The 15,697-nt window shown below is 32.6% G+C and overlaps 1 long non-coding RNA gene across 1 annotated transcript; it reads right to left on the bottom strand.

Annotated features, from left to right (window-relative positions):
• Positions 1–1,408: 1,408 nt before the first annotated feature.
• LOC120625673 lies at positions 1,409–6,980 on the bottom strand. The gene is made up of 2 exons (XR_005658825.1): positions 3,193–6,980; positions 1,409–3,075 (listed from the first exon to the last, which is right to left on the bottom strand). It is a non-coding gene; the product is annotated as an uncharacterized LOC120625673 (long non-coding RNA).
• Positions 6,981–15,697: the final 8,717 nt, after the last annotated feature.

Here is a 15,697-nt window from a genome sequence, read left to right as displayed (position 1 = left end):
GCATGGGAATTATTAAGATATATATTAGAATCTTTTCACCTAGTATTTGTTTGGCTACCAATGTGCTAAATTGTCTTTTTATTCTACAAGTTAGCCCTTGACTTTAATTTCACTTAATGGTGAGTGATGATGCATTGTAAAATGGTAGCGAGCTAACCTATTAGAGAGTATAAATAAATATACTACAATACACACATCGCCATCTAGCCCCAAAGTAAGCGTAGCTTGTGTTATGGGTACTAAGATAGCTGTTGAATATTTTTATGAATATAAAACAAATAAATAGGTACTTATAATATTATACAGTTAACACCCTGACACTGAAAAACAATCATGTTCATCACACAAAAATTTCCAGTTGTGGGAATCGAACCCACGGCCTAGGACTCATAAAGCAGGGTCGCTGCCCACTGCGCCAGTCGACCGTCCTACCTACCTCTAAACGTATCGGTCAGAACAGCGGGTCGGTATGATTTCCAAATCGAACGAAACTGTACAGGATATATGTAGGTAGGTACCTACGACAACAGTAAGTTTTTTACTAAGTACCTACCTACCTACCCTCTTCAAAATGAACATGTATGTGCCGCCGCCAATCCGATATCAGATTGGCGAATAAATTATTCTTACCAATATTTACCCGCAATTCTGACAGATAACACTAATCCGATAGGTAATCGGTTTCTAAACGACATCGTAGGTATACGCTAAATTTCTTAGCGGCAAGAATTATAATTAATGTCTGCTAACTAATAAATAGAGACCAACATGAAAAGCATTTGAAGTCTCTGTGAATACATTCATTCACAGATTTCAAATAGGTTCATTAATTCATATTGGCTCGAGTGTTATACTCATAATCTTACACTAACAAGTGTTTTTTTACAGACATTATTCTTTAAATGCATTTCGGTCAGGAAATTAGTTGCATATTTTATTTGTAGCATTTTAATTGCAGGCTAGGCAATTTTATACTTTGCTTAAAGTTATGGGTGTAGGAAAATAAAACAACAAGGGTAGTGTTATTTTAAATGTTTAATTTCATTGTACCTAAAGGAGATTTGGAATAAAACAAGCAAATAAATGAATAAACTTTTTATTTATATTTTAGTTTATATTAAATATGTTTTTTGATGAAAATTTTATATTTTTAAAATTTGGAAAACATCTACCACCGCTTCGGAAGGTGTACTTCTGTGGAGAAGAAGCGGCGCAAGAAACTCCACAGGTATCACCTTTTTTTAAGTGAATTTAAAGCCAATTGTTTGTAAAACCTTTGTCAATTAATTTAAATGTTATTCTTAACCTGCTTCTTAAAAAATTTATCTTTACATTATTTATTGAACTATTGAGGCAGTTATGATGTTAGAATAAAACAAGTAAATAAAAAATATTACAGTCTTATGTGTTTTTTTTTTTAATTTAGAAAAATGTACCACCGCTTCGGAAGGTGTACTTCTGTGGAGAAGAAGCGGCGCAACAAACTCCACAGGCATCACCTTTTTTGAATGAATTTAAAGCCGTATTTTTTGACAATTAATGTAAATTTTGTTCTCACCCTGCCTGATCTCATTCAACTCTACCTATCATCGCCCGGTTCTATCTACCTATAAAGGTGATTATTGAGCAATACGCTCTTTCATAAAATGATCAAACTCCTTCAGTTATCAAATTTTCCTACTGTGGCAAGTTCTTAAAACATATGTTAACGCGTTTTCTGTACCTAAAATAAAATTTTAAAGAATCTGTAACAAAACTATATCCTAAATAACTAAGTTATTTAGTTTACGTTCTTATAATCCTAATTATTTCTATAATTAATCTTATTTTATGTTTCCATAATGTTCCTTAATTAATTGGTACCTATAAAAATAAGTTCTATTTGTCCGATACCTATTATTATATTATTATTCTTATTACACTACCTTAGTGATTAATATAATTTGTCACTTAATTTTATCGTGTTTTCCCTACCATTAACACTGTTTAGGATATTTATTGGTGCTGTGTGTAAATTTACAGTGTGATAAATAATACATATTATAAACAAACAAAACCAACTTAAAATTAAATAGATTGATACTTAAAGCCCACATTTAGATAAATTATTAATTATTTTGATGCTTCTACTGAGTGTCGATAGTATACCCAAATAAATACATAGAGTGCCTTATTAATAAACGTGGCATAACTTCGGAATGATTATGCAGTGTTTTGTCACTTTAACTGACAGAAAAAATAAAATGTCAACGTGAAAAAACACTGCATAACTATTCCGCCGTTATGCCGCGTTTATTAATAAGGCCCAAATTTAATTACGCTGTTAATTGCCAATCAAAGAAAAAAGCTCAAAAGCTTAGTGCTTCTAAATGTTGACTTGTAAGGGCTTCAAAATGTACATTGGTTTGAGTGTCGACATTTCACATTTAAAGATGAAAATCTTGTTTAGTGATAATGAAACAATGAAGATTTATACAGTATATCATGTTGTAAATATAGATACAGAATTCAATAAAAACTAAAAGGCGTTAAAATCAGTTTTTTAAAATATTTTGTACCTTTTGTTTTAAAGCCCTATTCTCTAACAATGAGAACACAACAACTTCAATTTTAGGGGACAAAAGCCAAAAGGGACAACCATAATTGCAGTTTAGAAGAAAACAACACGCACAAGCCAAAACAAACCGCTACAACAGTAAATGCAGTGACTATTTGCGTACCTACTAAGAAACAAATGCCAATGTTGAACTTCATGTACATAGGTAAATTTTCTAAAAGTTAATCAACATTTATATCGATACCCATTAGCATTAAGGACTACCTATAAAACAATTATGCTGCACGTTAATTTACGAAAGCTACAGTTAAATATACCATCACATCATACTGAATACTTACACATGAGCGTTGCCAAGGTAATTTACGGCAACGTTTTGCTTGTCAACTAATGTATCTGAGATTTTCGACTTCTCGAAACAGATCAATCCAAACATGCCAATTAAATGCTCGCATTATATCTTTCCAATAGCAAAAACTCTTCAATTGTATCCAATTAAACACCAGGTTTAAAGCAAGCTGCATGTTAAAAACGGACAAAATAGTTAAGAACTTAAAGTTATTCCACATTCCATAAATACGGGTGAAGAAGAAAACGTAAGATGCTAAAATAAAAAATGTATCAATAAAATATACCTAATTATTTTATAGATGATCTCCTCCACCGTTGCATAAATCCATTATCGCATCCATAATCGCAAGTATGTATCCCTACCATAAACTGAAAGAACGTATTCTTGTTTGCTATTAATATAAAACCAATTTCCGTGCAATGGGATTGTTAAAAAGTTCCTATTGTTATTTCACGTCGAAGCATGCTATGTTTCGTAGGCTCTATATTAACCAAGTGCACCTATATCGGAAAAACAATTTGTTATTCTTAATTACAGTTCTAATAATAAAACCAAGACTGCAGTACCAACTATAGTGTGAGGGTAGACGACAGCAGGCATTAACAGGAAGCAGCAATTCTAAATAAGGCTTAAAACTGGCACCTCTGTTGTCTCCACGATGCTGCCGATAGAAAGATTAGAGACATTCTGTGACATAGAGAACATGCTAATAAAACGTTTCCTTCTATACCTTTTTCTCGCTGTTATACGGACACCGAAGTCGTTTTTCTACTGCATAGAGATTACAGAGATATACTTCTATGTTCTTAGAGCGCACACTCGAACTATAATCCTCTCAATCTGGATGCCGCAAGGGCTTTATATTTTCTGTACTATTAAAATAAGATTAACCTTTCGTAGCTACAGTACTGCAACCTCCGTCAGCGGAATTTTAATTCTGCAATCATTCCGGATCAAATATATCGAGCACCGCCGACGCTCATTTAAAATTAATACAAACGTTGAATCGTAAACAGCTGCAACCGTTCCTCTGTGTATTTCAAGCACGTGGTCAAAGCAGCTGGAGATTCATAAGATCTTATCATTGCGGGGACTACCATGGAAGGTCACAGAAAACAACGTCATAGCTTACTGTGTATCTGGGGAAAACTTCTCGAGTACCATATCAAAACATGCAACAGCTGACGTTCAGTGTTAAATTGCTTTCTCTGTATGCACTAATTCGACATATTTGGCGCCAGGATTGCAGGTGCTACAGGTTGTTCATTATTATCAATTGGTAAAAACCTTTCATATCTGCATACCGGATATACGCGCTCACCAATCTCAAAATCTTTTTTTTATTATCGGTTAAAGCCCATACATTTAGTCTACTTGATAAAAACCTTTTCGGAGTCTTTAAACCGCGAGGCACTGTGGACGCCTTTACGAGGTGATGAGTCTGTGAGAAATAAAAGTAAGGCAATTAAATCCTTACTTACAGCGAACCTCGTACATCTTTGTAATAAAATACTGCGACATTTGAGATGCTAAACCTCAAGTAGAAGATCGCGACGCCTTATTCTGGTGCTGAACATGATTTACTTACTACGCAGACTCTCTCAACTCACGTTTGTAAATAAAACGTATGTTACGCTGAATTACCTATACCTTTTTTGCGCGCGGTCAAATTTGATTCCGGGAAATGCATATTGCGAATCCTTTAATATTCATAGAATACCTGCATCTCGACTACTACTCAAGAATAGTAAATACTGAAGTTAACCTGCGACATAAAGTTGCGGGACGCACTTCTGTAAAGAATTTAGAGAAGGCTTCTCTAAATTAGGAAATTTTATCTGGATTAGTTTTAAGCGATATACAGAAATGTATGAGTAGAGCGTATTACTCAGCCATCCTGTATGTGCGCGCAGGTCTTTCCCGTCTGTAAAAAATAACTATAGGGAAGCCTTGCGCCTCAGTAATTGCATATTTAACGAATGGTGAACCATGTATTGAGTTTCATTTAGCATAATCCAAAGCGTAGAACTTGATGCATGAAACACAATATGAACTACACTGCTGCAAACATTATATCTTGGAATAAATATTTAAACATGGATTGTCAAACTAAATAACTGTGTAAAAGCAAAGGTGTCACATTAATTAATGTTCTACGCAGTACACGCTCGACCTATATCAACATTTTTTCGTACCTCCATTTACAGTCTATAGAAATTAACTTTTACTTCTTAACTAAAAGGAAAAAACTCTCGCCAAACCACGTCAACCCAGTGCGGATTGGTGGACTCGACATGCCTTTGAGGAACTTATGAAGAATTCTCAGGCATGCAGGTTTCCTCACGATGTTTTCCTTCACCGTTGAAGCAAGTGATATTTTAATAAACGCACATAACTTAGAAAGTTATAGGTGCGCGACGGGATTCGAACTCGGCCCCCCGAAAGTGGAGCCGAAATCCTAACCACTAGTCTATCATCGCTTCCTCCCAATACCATTTAAAGTGTGGAAAGTAGAAACATATTGAGTTTCATTTAGCACAATTCAAACCGGATGGCGAGATGCATGAAACACAATACTCAGGGAACAAAAAACTGCTAAAAGCATATCTTGAAATAAATATTCAAACATCTAAATAAACTGTGTAAAAGCAACGTTATCACATTCTATGCAGTACACGCAGTACACGCTCAACCTATATATCAATTTTTTCGTACCTCCATTTACAATCTATAGAAATTAACTTTTACTTCTTAACTAAAAAGAAACCTGCCATTGAAAAAACTCTCACCTGCTCGATTACACAAGTAGCAGGAAGGAGTGCGACTACGGTGATGTCTCCTCCCACAATTAGATGGGTCTATAGGCCCTAGTCCACCACGATGACCCAGTACGGATTGGTGGACTCGACATGCCTTTGAGGAACTTATGAAGAATTCTCAGGCATGCAGGTTTCCTCACGATGTTTTCCTTCACCGTTGAAGCAAGTGATATTTTAATAAACGCACATAACTTAGAAAGTTATAGGTGCGCGACGGGATTCGAACTCGGCCCCCCGAAAGTGGAGCCGAAATCCTAACCACTAGTCTATCACCGCTTCCTCCCAATACCATTTAAAGTGTGGAAAGCAGAAACATATTGAGTTTCATTTAGCACAATTCAAACCGTGTAGCGGTGATGCATGAAACACAATACTCAGGGAACATAAAACTGCTACAAGCATATCTTGAAATAAATATTTAAACATGGATTGTCAAACTTAATAACAGTGTAAAAGCAAAGTTATCACATTGATTTCAAAATGATACACAAACCAAACAGAGTTATGTATATAAAATACTCAATAATACTTAATACACCTTTACCTTTGCACAACACAAGGATTAATTTTAGTATTACTATTTGTACTCCTAAATTCAATCTACGCCTTGTCTACCTTTACCTCCATGATTATAAAGTGCAGCGTTACGATTCCTCAGTTTCAGTAAGAAATCTGGACAAAACGTACTAGCAACTGTAAAAAGAGAAGATAACACGCAGACAAGCAAACACATTTATTAAAAACTAACCTGACAAACTAACCTAATAAACCATATTATTTAAAATTCATGAATTTTTATCTTAGAGGTGGATCTCCTGCCCTTTTCTCTTCGATTAAAGTATCTCTAACAAAATTAGCTATTAGTCCGATACATTAACAATAATTAAGTATATAATTTGTTAATGTTAATGGGGATACCTTTTTAGATAAATTACCTCCATTTAAACTGTAAGTTACAAATATTAGGCTGACATATTATTAAGTAAATTTGGTATATTAAATACGTTAGTTAATAGATCTCAAACTTTGTATCCTCTTAAATTGGCAACGGACCGGTTTTTATTTTGTTGACAAAAGTGCACGCTCTCATTAACCTTCCAAGTTACCGAAACTGGTTCCACGCAAAAAACGCCTTACACAATTGTACAGAAGATTTCGAAAGTATGAAAAATATTAAATTTATTTTCTTCAGTTTGCCATAGTTTAAATTCATTAACTTTGTATGGATCCGATTTCATATTTTGAAATCGGCAGAAAACTGAAAAAGTAATCCTAATAATATACAAATTCTTATTAAAAACCTATTTACAAATAAATATCAAGTATCTTCTATCGTAATAAAACTGTGTAAACAATTATTAGCACTACGACTTACATAATCGATGTAAGGTGCACCTTCGATGTTTTAAGTAATGGAGACGCGAGACCGCAGGTTAATGAGGATGGGCTGTGCTGAACTGCAAAAATATTTAACAGGGCATACGAATGACAGAGGTATATGGTTAGTTTTTGAGCTGCTTCTCCTTATCACACACCAGTTTAACAGAATGGTCCCATCGGTTTTTAGCTCGGGAACCTGGCTGAAGATTTTCCAAATACTAACTGTGAAGAAGACAAAAAATATACGCAGAAAAGCCAAATACGGGGTAACGGTTAAATAAGGATAATTCGCTGCTCCATATTAAAGTATTAATTTTACTTGCTTTCCTCCGTCGCTGTCCTAAATACTTTCAATTCGATTTAAAAAAATGTAATATTGTTAATTGAAGCATTTTAAATAAATAAAATTAGTTAAATTGCAAGTTGAAGATAGGTACTCTGTGACTGTGTGACGCTTCGTCAAGCTTTCTCCTAGGCGATAGGATCTTGTGCGATAACTTGCTGAGCCAAAATATTAAGTGAACTGTATAAATCTAAAAGAAAAAAACACGAAAACGAAGAAAAATTCAGAGAATTTTTTATTCGTTTTTATTATTTACGAATATAAATCTAAATAAACTACGAGCACCTCACGCTTTATGCAAGTGTCTTCTAAGAGTTCCACAAGACGTTAGAAACGCTCGTTGAATTCACATCGATTAATTCAAATTAGTGATTCTGTCATAGGCCGGCAGGCATTGATGCGCTGGGATGATAATGCGATAACTGTGTTACTGTTGCGTCTAGATATTTTATGTGCTTGTATCGTTTTCTCGACGTACGATCGTTATTTAACGAGGAATAATTAACTGTAAGAAAAAATTAAAGGGACACGCAGAAAAAAAACTATGTTACAAAGACACATATAATGCAAAATTACGAACATTATACTATTACTAAAAGGTAATATTACAAGAAAATGTAACAAAGCATGCTTAAAGACAATTGTAATTAACTCACGAAGATTTTAAAAATACTAACTTATACCTCAATAAGGCATGCTTTTGTTTGCCACGTAACGTGCTAAGCCCGAGTCGAACCACCGCGGAACCCGTCAACTGTGAAAAATATATTAAAAAAAAGGCACGCAGATATATGTTAGAGGGCGTAGTACAGTTTACAATCGTTAACCAAAAAGACGTGCCATATTTTATAAGTGAACATAAAGTTGTGCACCTCGCTAGTTACACAACGTTAATATTATAGAACAAGTGCTTTTACCAGCTCCAGCCGTGGAATAATAAATAATACACAAACTGCCCAAGTGTCAACTGCAAGAAGAACGTAATTACGCGCAAAGATGTATGACAAGGCGATTATTAGCTAAATCAAAATTATTCGGTATTCTCTAATAAAAATACACTGACTATTCTAGTTTCCTACCTCCACATCGTGCCTTCAAACAAACTAAATGATAAAAACTCATTCCTTTTCTATGTGTTTTACGTACCTACTAATTTAGTTGTACCCCTGATATGCTTTGAACCATTCGTCTTTTATTACTTCCGGAAAAGTAATAAAAAGTGGAAGAAGGAAATACAATTTAATAACTTACATAACAAAATAAATCATATTATTTGCTGCTACCGGTGATGTTTTAAACCGTCACTAAATTGTGAAATATGTAGTACCTACATTGCAGTGTTTAAGTGCGTTTAAATTCCATCTCTATATTTGTATCGTATGTGCTGTTTTGAATGATGGTGCATCTCAGTTTAAAACTCAGTGAAAACTGCAACCCGTGGAAAGCGAAAAATGTGTTTCATGGCACTTTAATGCAGAAATGTAACACGATACGGCAGACAGATGAACCAGACACCACCACTATGCTTTCATTCGTTTACTTTTCAGAGATTTTTTCCGTCCTTCGAATACTTAATAACTACGACCTAAATCTGCAACATACTATATAAAAGGAGAAAAAAGGTAAATGAATTAATTAGCAGACTCGACTATTTTATTGCGACGGTCTCCTCGAATTTCTGTAAGCATAATAAAAGGACACGAAAAACAAAAGACAGATAAAATTAAAACGTCTTACATGTTTTTTAATCTTACGAATTTGTGTATTGCGCCTGTATGAGTAAAATACAAGTTCTGTATTGTTTATATTATAATTTGTTATTCTAAGGCCTTTCCCTTCTCAACTCGTGTAATCGTTATTTTTTTATTGGTATATGGCCCTTCCTCAACATATTATTGAATTCCCCTTTGAGATTTGTCTTATTCTACCTATATTTGGCTACTGTAATCACCTTAAAACCTGGCGTATCACTCTGAAAAAACACTTACTGGCTACGGAATTATGAAATGTTAGGTATTTTCGAGTTCATTAGGTTTACCTGAATTCGAAAAATGCTTCATTTTTGTATATTCCATTCTACATCCTTTCCTTTTGAATACTTTTACTTAATTTATTATATAAATCATGTTTTGCATTATTGTAAATGTCTCAGTTGAGGACGTAGAATTTTTAATTACGTACAATACTTATTGTTATTTAATTTTCTGTTTAAAAACTTGCGTATATGTCTCTTTACGTGCGTAATATAATTGAATAGTGCTCAATGTTAAATCTGCAAAAGATATTTTATACCAACAAAATAACGAATATTCATTATCACCAAAAATTTATGTATACGTTTGGACCGGAATTGATTCTGCAAATAATAGTGTTTATTATTTCTGACAAGGATTTTATTTTTTACAATGTAATTTTAGATTTGGTTAATCTAACACTTGTATGTATTACACATTACCACTCACTCACAATTCTCGTAATAGGAGCACAAAACAAAGTTTATGAAAATATTAAATTTTTATCAAAATATTATTTACCACTACAGCTCACTCATATTTTTGATATTTTAAAATTTATGTTTGATATTTTTGTATTAAATTTCTTAGATCAATGAAAACTTTTTTTTTACATTTATTTTTACTATAAATTAAACTTCATAAATTTTATATCAAACAATACACCACTGTCACAAACTATCTTCTCTCAAGAACTAAAACTGTATCATATTAATTTTCAAACTCAACTTTGGTTAGAACTTTGGTTGAAAGACGAAAGTCGGTTAACATTGATTATATTTAGTTATCTAGGTGAGATTTAAATTAGAAAATTATTATTAAGCACCAATGAACAATAAACACCTAATAAACCAACCAAACACTATTCACAACACTAGAAATGAAAAAGCTTGTTTATTTTGAAAGCATATTTTTTCAATTATAATAAACACTTTAACGTATAAAGACAAACTTTAGTTGGAATTTTTAGTAACTACCGATGCATCGAACTAAAGCTCTATATTAAAATGATTTTAAATCCTCACACAATTAGCGAATAGCATACCATTTCCGCATTCCTCACATAATAATATCGCGGCCCATAATAAATAAAAGCTATATTACTCGTTACATTTCAATGTGATGTACGATATCTGTTATTTCGGTATAAATATCACCATGTAAATCGCGCAACAATTTGTTTTACATTTTTAAGGTATGCAGATTTTTCCACAGCATTAAATATTATTACCAATAAAAAGTTTGCCAGTGTCATACATTCCACAGATTGTAAGCTCTATTTTAACAAATAAGCATCTTATTAAGTAAATTACTTTATATTACATACCCGGTGAACAGCATTGTACGATAGCAAAATGCAAGCGCAAATGACAGTATTACTCATGATGATGACGTTGCCTCTAAATAACCAACATCAATTTCTGTGCTCAAGAACAATAAAGGTGACATAAAATGTATACCTTCTACACACACCTCCAAGAATTGTCATAAGACCGAATCCATCTAGCTTCATGCGCATTCCTGTTGAATCTGAAGTTAGCCACAAGAAATGTTGGTGCATTTTACCAAAGATCACAGATTATTATAAACAAAAATAAACCGTGTTTACTAAAAGTATCATTAATGATCAAATTGCAAATAAAAGCATACCTAAACTAGTAAGAAAGGACTCGAACAATGCAAACACTTAAGCGGTAACCAGTAACGTAAGTATTGATACTTATGGAGTTAGCATGTTTTGTTTTACCAAAATGATTCCACGTAACAACTAAGATAAACGTTCCATTCACACAGGCTTAGTGGAAGTTTGTTAAGCTTACTATTGGGTTGTTGCAAAGTTACTAGGTAACTGGCGTTATGTGTAAAAAACAAAAAGCATATGGTGCTGAGCTGCAATCTCGATCGTCGCAAGTAATAATCCAGTATATTATGCATTCTAGGTTATGCGTGGCTATTCTGTATGTTTTTCAAACTGTTAACTTGAGCTGAAACCAAATGATTAATTTTGGCATACTTGCGCTATTTACGATTTGGTACTGGTTTTGACATTATTTCTTTACAGTCAACGTGCGATTTAAGGAGTTTTAAAACAGCCAAACTCGTAAACACCTGCAAACATAACTAATAACGTATACTTACAAATAAATCTAAAAGAAGATGTTAGGCAAACGTTATAATACAGTCCGAGAAACTAATCGATGATGCTGATATTGTCTTTAAAATATTACCCATGTACAAAATAAAACCGATGATTGAAATCATGGTAATAATAATAATGACTTCCAAAGGTGTAAAGCTTGATGTGTTATCAGCAGATGATGCGTCTAGGACCGTACAAGCCGTTTCGAAAACTTTATAGCAACATTTCCACAAACAACGACTCAGAAACTGAACCAAACCTTTCTAGCCTCATGCTTAATCAAGACAAAAGATATCAATCTTACAATCCATAATTTGTTAGCCACTGCAGATTTCCCATACAATGCCCTAAGTCGATATAAGTTTTAGTAATGTACCTCTAAAATTAATACGATTATTCTTGTGACGCGGACAAGCATAGTGTTAGAATATTCAGACAGTATTTATGTGTCCAAGTCTTTGTAAACGAAGTAAAGCTATTAACAGAATTTCCTTAAAAATATTTAGAAGCACAGGGCAGCACACCTTATGAATTAACCGCTAGGCATCCAAGTGCGACACAGTGCAATAAATTGCAAAATGACAAACCGTTAAGAGAATCTAATCCATGCTTCAGTTTCAGATTATCTAAATAGTTACTTTAAACTAATGAAAATAATAATTAAAAACAATAAGTGCTGAAAAAATAAAAAATAACAATTATAATATTGATACATTTACATATATTACATAAATTATAAATATGTGTTAAGTGTTATAGCATCGGGTGTTGTGTTAAAATTCATCAAATTCGTTTATTATAGATTATATCTGTAATAAAAAAACAGAAAGAAATGTTTTGACTCGATAATTTCAATAAATCAGATCTCAACTCGATATGTTTTCAAGGTATTCTTCATCTATTCCAACTCTTAGCTAAGTATTGTGGAAAATTGCTATTCCGATACTCGTTCTATGGTTGAGCATAAGGAATATGCAAAATCATATGGTACTGATTCATTTTGCATGGTGATAATTTTCGTGCACTTGTGCTTTCAGTTACTAGAGTTATGTGGTATAAGTATATATTACTTGCCAAGAAGTATAAATTAGTTAATACGGTGTATACCAATTTAAATAATACGGTGTATATAAAATTCTTATATTCTATAAAATTATAATTTTCTTTATCTCGTGAACTAAATTTTTTCTTTCTTGTTCTTAGTCTTAGTCTTAAATTTGGTTTTTGCTTATAAACACACCAGTCTTAGATCTGTCGACATTGCCCGATAGGTGTCATTCTGACACCACCTTTAATAAGAATCCTATTCCGTTCATAATTGTATTATCTACTCAGCTGTTGCTGCTTAACATTTTGTAATTCTGGAAACCTATTCTGTATTTATTGATGCAGAGTTTACCTTCACATATATTTTGAAGATTCGTCTATTTTTGGACAAATTCTGGCTTGATGGTATGCGTTTTAGAACTATTTCCGACTTTCTGTATACTACTAAACCCTTTATGGGTGGTAAAGTTATCGAGTTTTTCCTCTACACGTAGTAAAACCTCGTTTCTTTTTATGGGCGTATGTTTTTAACATCTTTATTATTTATTAGTCCTCTCTTGAAATTTCAATATGAAATAAAACATTATGTTTATGCACTAAGCTAAATGCCGTAAAACCATAACATAACTAATTCTTAGGGTTTCTTTGTTACAAATCTGTCATGCTCCCTAAAATGCTCCTGAAAATTGCTCTAAAGTTATGCTGTCTTCGGATGCTCTACGATTTGACTAATTGCGGACACCTAATTGTGGTCCAAAATCGATTTCCTGAGTGATTTCATTACATTTATTATTTTTCCATCGTTAATAATTGTTGTAATTTTAATTCTCATTACTCCGTACGCGTCTTCTAATTGAATATTGAAAAACAAATATGATGATGCTACTAACAAAATTTCCATCTTCATTATCCAGTTGAGTTGATACAAAATATCAACAAGATTCTATTTAATAAATATATGCCTTCTTTGAGTTGTCATTGCTTTCTTACTGCTCATCTTGTTTATAACTGGATGTACCGATTCGTAACTGCCATAAGTTATTTTCGTTTATTATTTGTGTTGCTTGATTTGTTTTAAAATAAAAATCGATTCAAGTAAAGGTCGTTAAAATAAAAACTTTTATTTTGTAAAAAAAAATTAAATGCTAGAAAAAAAGAAAAGTTGATATAAAAATAAAATAAACTTGTGTTTTGTTTTTCGTATTTATTAGTCAAACTGCTTTTTAACACTTTTTTGATTTTTAGGATAGTTATAAATTATAAAATTAAATTATAAGGTCATCGAATTTAATGAACTTAAGAAGGACATTAATTTTCTTTTTACAATTCCTGTTTTAATAAAAATATACGTACACAAATCACTGATTACGAGTTTCTAAATATTTTATATTTTTTTGTTTGTATTATTATCATATCTACTCCGGAGCAATGACTTAGCCGCAAAATTGTATTGAACTACGCTTGCTTAACATTCAGTGCTAATAACCTTGACATATCTAATAGTTTGCGTCCATCTAAATTTTAGACCTACATTAATTTTTAATTAGTTACTCTAAACCTCTACTGATCAGATCTAAATTATACCTGCCAACAATTTAGGTTTCATTAATGGAGCATACTCTTAGTCTCCATGACCTACGATATTATTTATGTTTGTATCAAGGGGCTCTATCTAGATCAATGTTGTTTAAGTCATGGCATGACAGTCAGTCATGACAGGTTAACCTACTTATAGATTCCAATACTTTTCAATCTTGCTATTATGTAAAAAGGCTACACAGCTAACGTTTTATAAGCTACCTTATTAAAATAATACCCTATCTATTACTGGTATAATTCTAATATCTTATATTATGACCCCATTTCTAAAAACTCTTATAAACTATATTAAGATAAAGTTCGTCAAATGCTGAATGTGATAGAAATATACCTAAATAAAATATCAGTCTAAAACTAATACTATCCTATGCTAACTCTACGTCATCGTCCGGCTAAGTATCTGCAATACGTTTAAGATTATGCGTAAGATTTTAATAGGTATCATAATATTAATAAACGTTGCTACACCTATAATCAAACTCGAATCTAATAATTCATGTACGATTCCAATTTCTCAAAGAATATTATCATTTCAAAATCTAATATATATCGAGATTTTATACATATTTTCATTAACGATACAAACTATTTTATGTTTTTATCAAAGAAATGTATGTCCTTTCAGAAACTCTAACTTACATGTAGATTTTAAAATTGAACTGCCTCGGGATCTAAGCATGATTTCTGAGTTTATCCGTAATCGTTATAATCTACATCTGTTACTAAAAATCTCGCAGCTATTTCGCGAAACATAACACGATCAAGCCTGCCTGTTGCGCCAACACTAAACATCTGAAAATTAATCGACAATAACAATTACTGATACCTATCCTTACAAGCTAAAATAATGATAATTTATCTTCATCTAGACGATTATTATTTAGAACCTATCATTAAATAGCGATCTAAACTTTTGTTAGTTTGAACGAATTGAAACGTAGCAATAAATTTGCACGCTTACTAATACCTCAGTTTAAAATAAAATGCATAGAATGCTTAGTTTCAAAATAACTTAAATAATGCGTAGTTTTTGAAGAAACTAAATACTATTTGTATTGCTGTAACTAAGATTTCAGTTTAGTATAACCTACAATATTAAAATCAACTTTTATGTATTGTTATAAAAATAATGACTCAAATTATATTGTACCTGCGTAATGATAACTAGAAAAATCCCTAACCGGGAGATTTCTACGCCGAAGACCGTGTGTAATCTCGTAGCGAAAGCGGGTGGTAATCCTTAGCAAAACCGGGACGTGCCTTAGCAAGACCGGGATAATCCAAAGCAAGACCGGGATATTCCTTAGCAAGACCGGCCTAATCCTCTAGCTTTTGAAGGGCGCGGGAACGCATTTTTTGTATATTTGGACTCCTAATATACTGGCCTATTGTATCGATGGAATCGACCTGCCACGATGTTCGATGGTTTTTAATCGAGTCTGTTGAAC

Source organism: Pararge aegeria, chromosome 8, assembly GCF_905163445.1.
Source record: "Pararge aegeria chromosome 8, ilParAegt1.1, whole genome shotgun sequence".
Classification (NCBI taxonomy): domain Eukaryota; kingdom Metazoa; phylum Arthropoda; class Insecta; order Lepidoptera; family Nymphalidae; genus Pararge; species Pararge aegeria.
The sequence above is the reverse complement of the archived record's forward strand: the minus strand, read 5'-3'. Positions and strand labels throughout refer to the sequence as shown.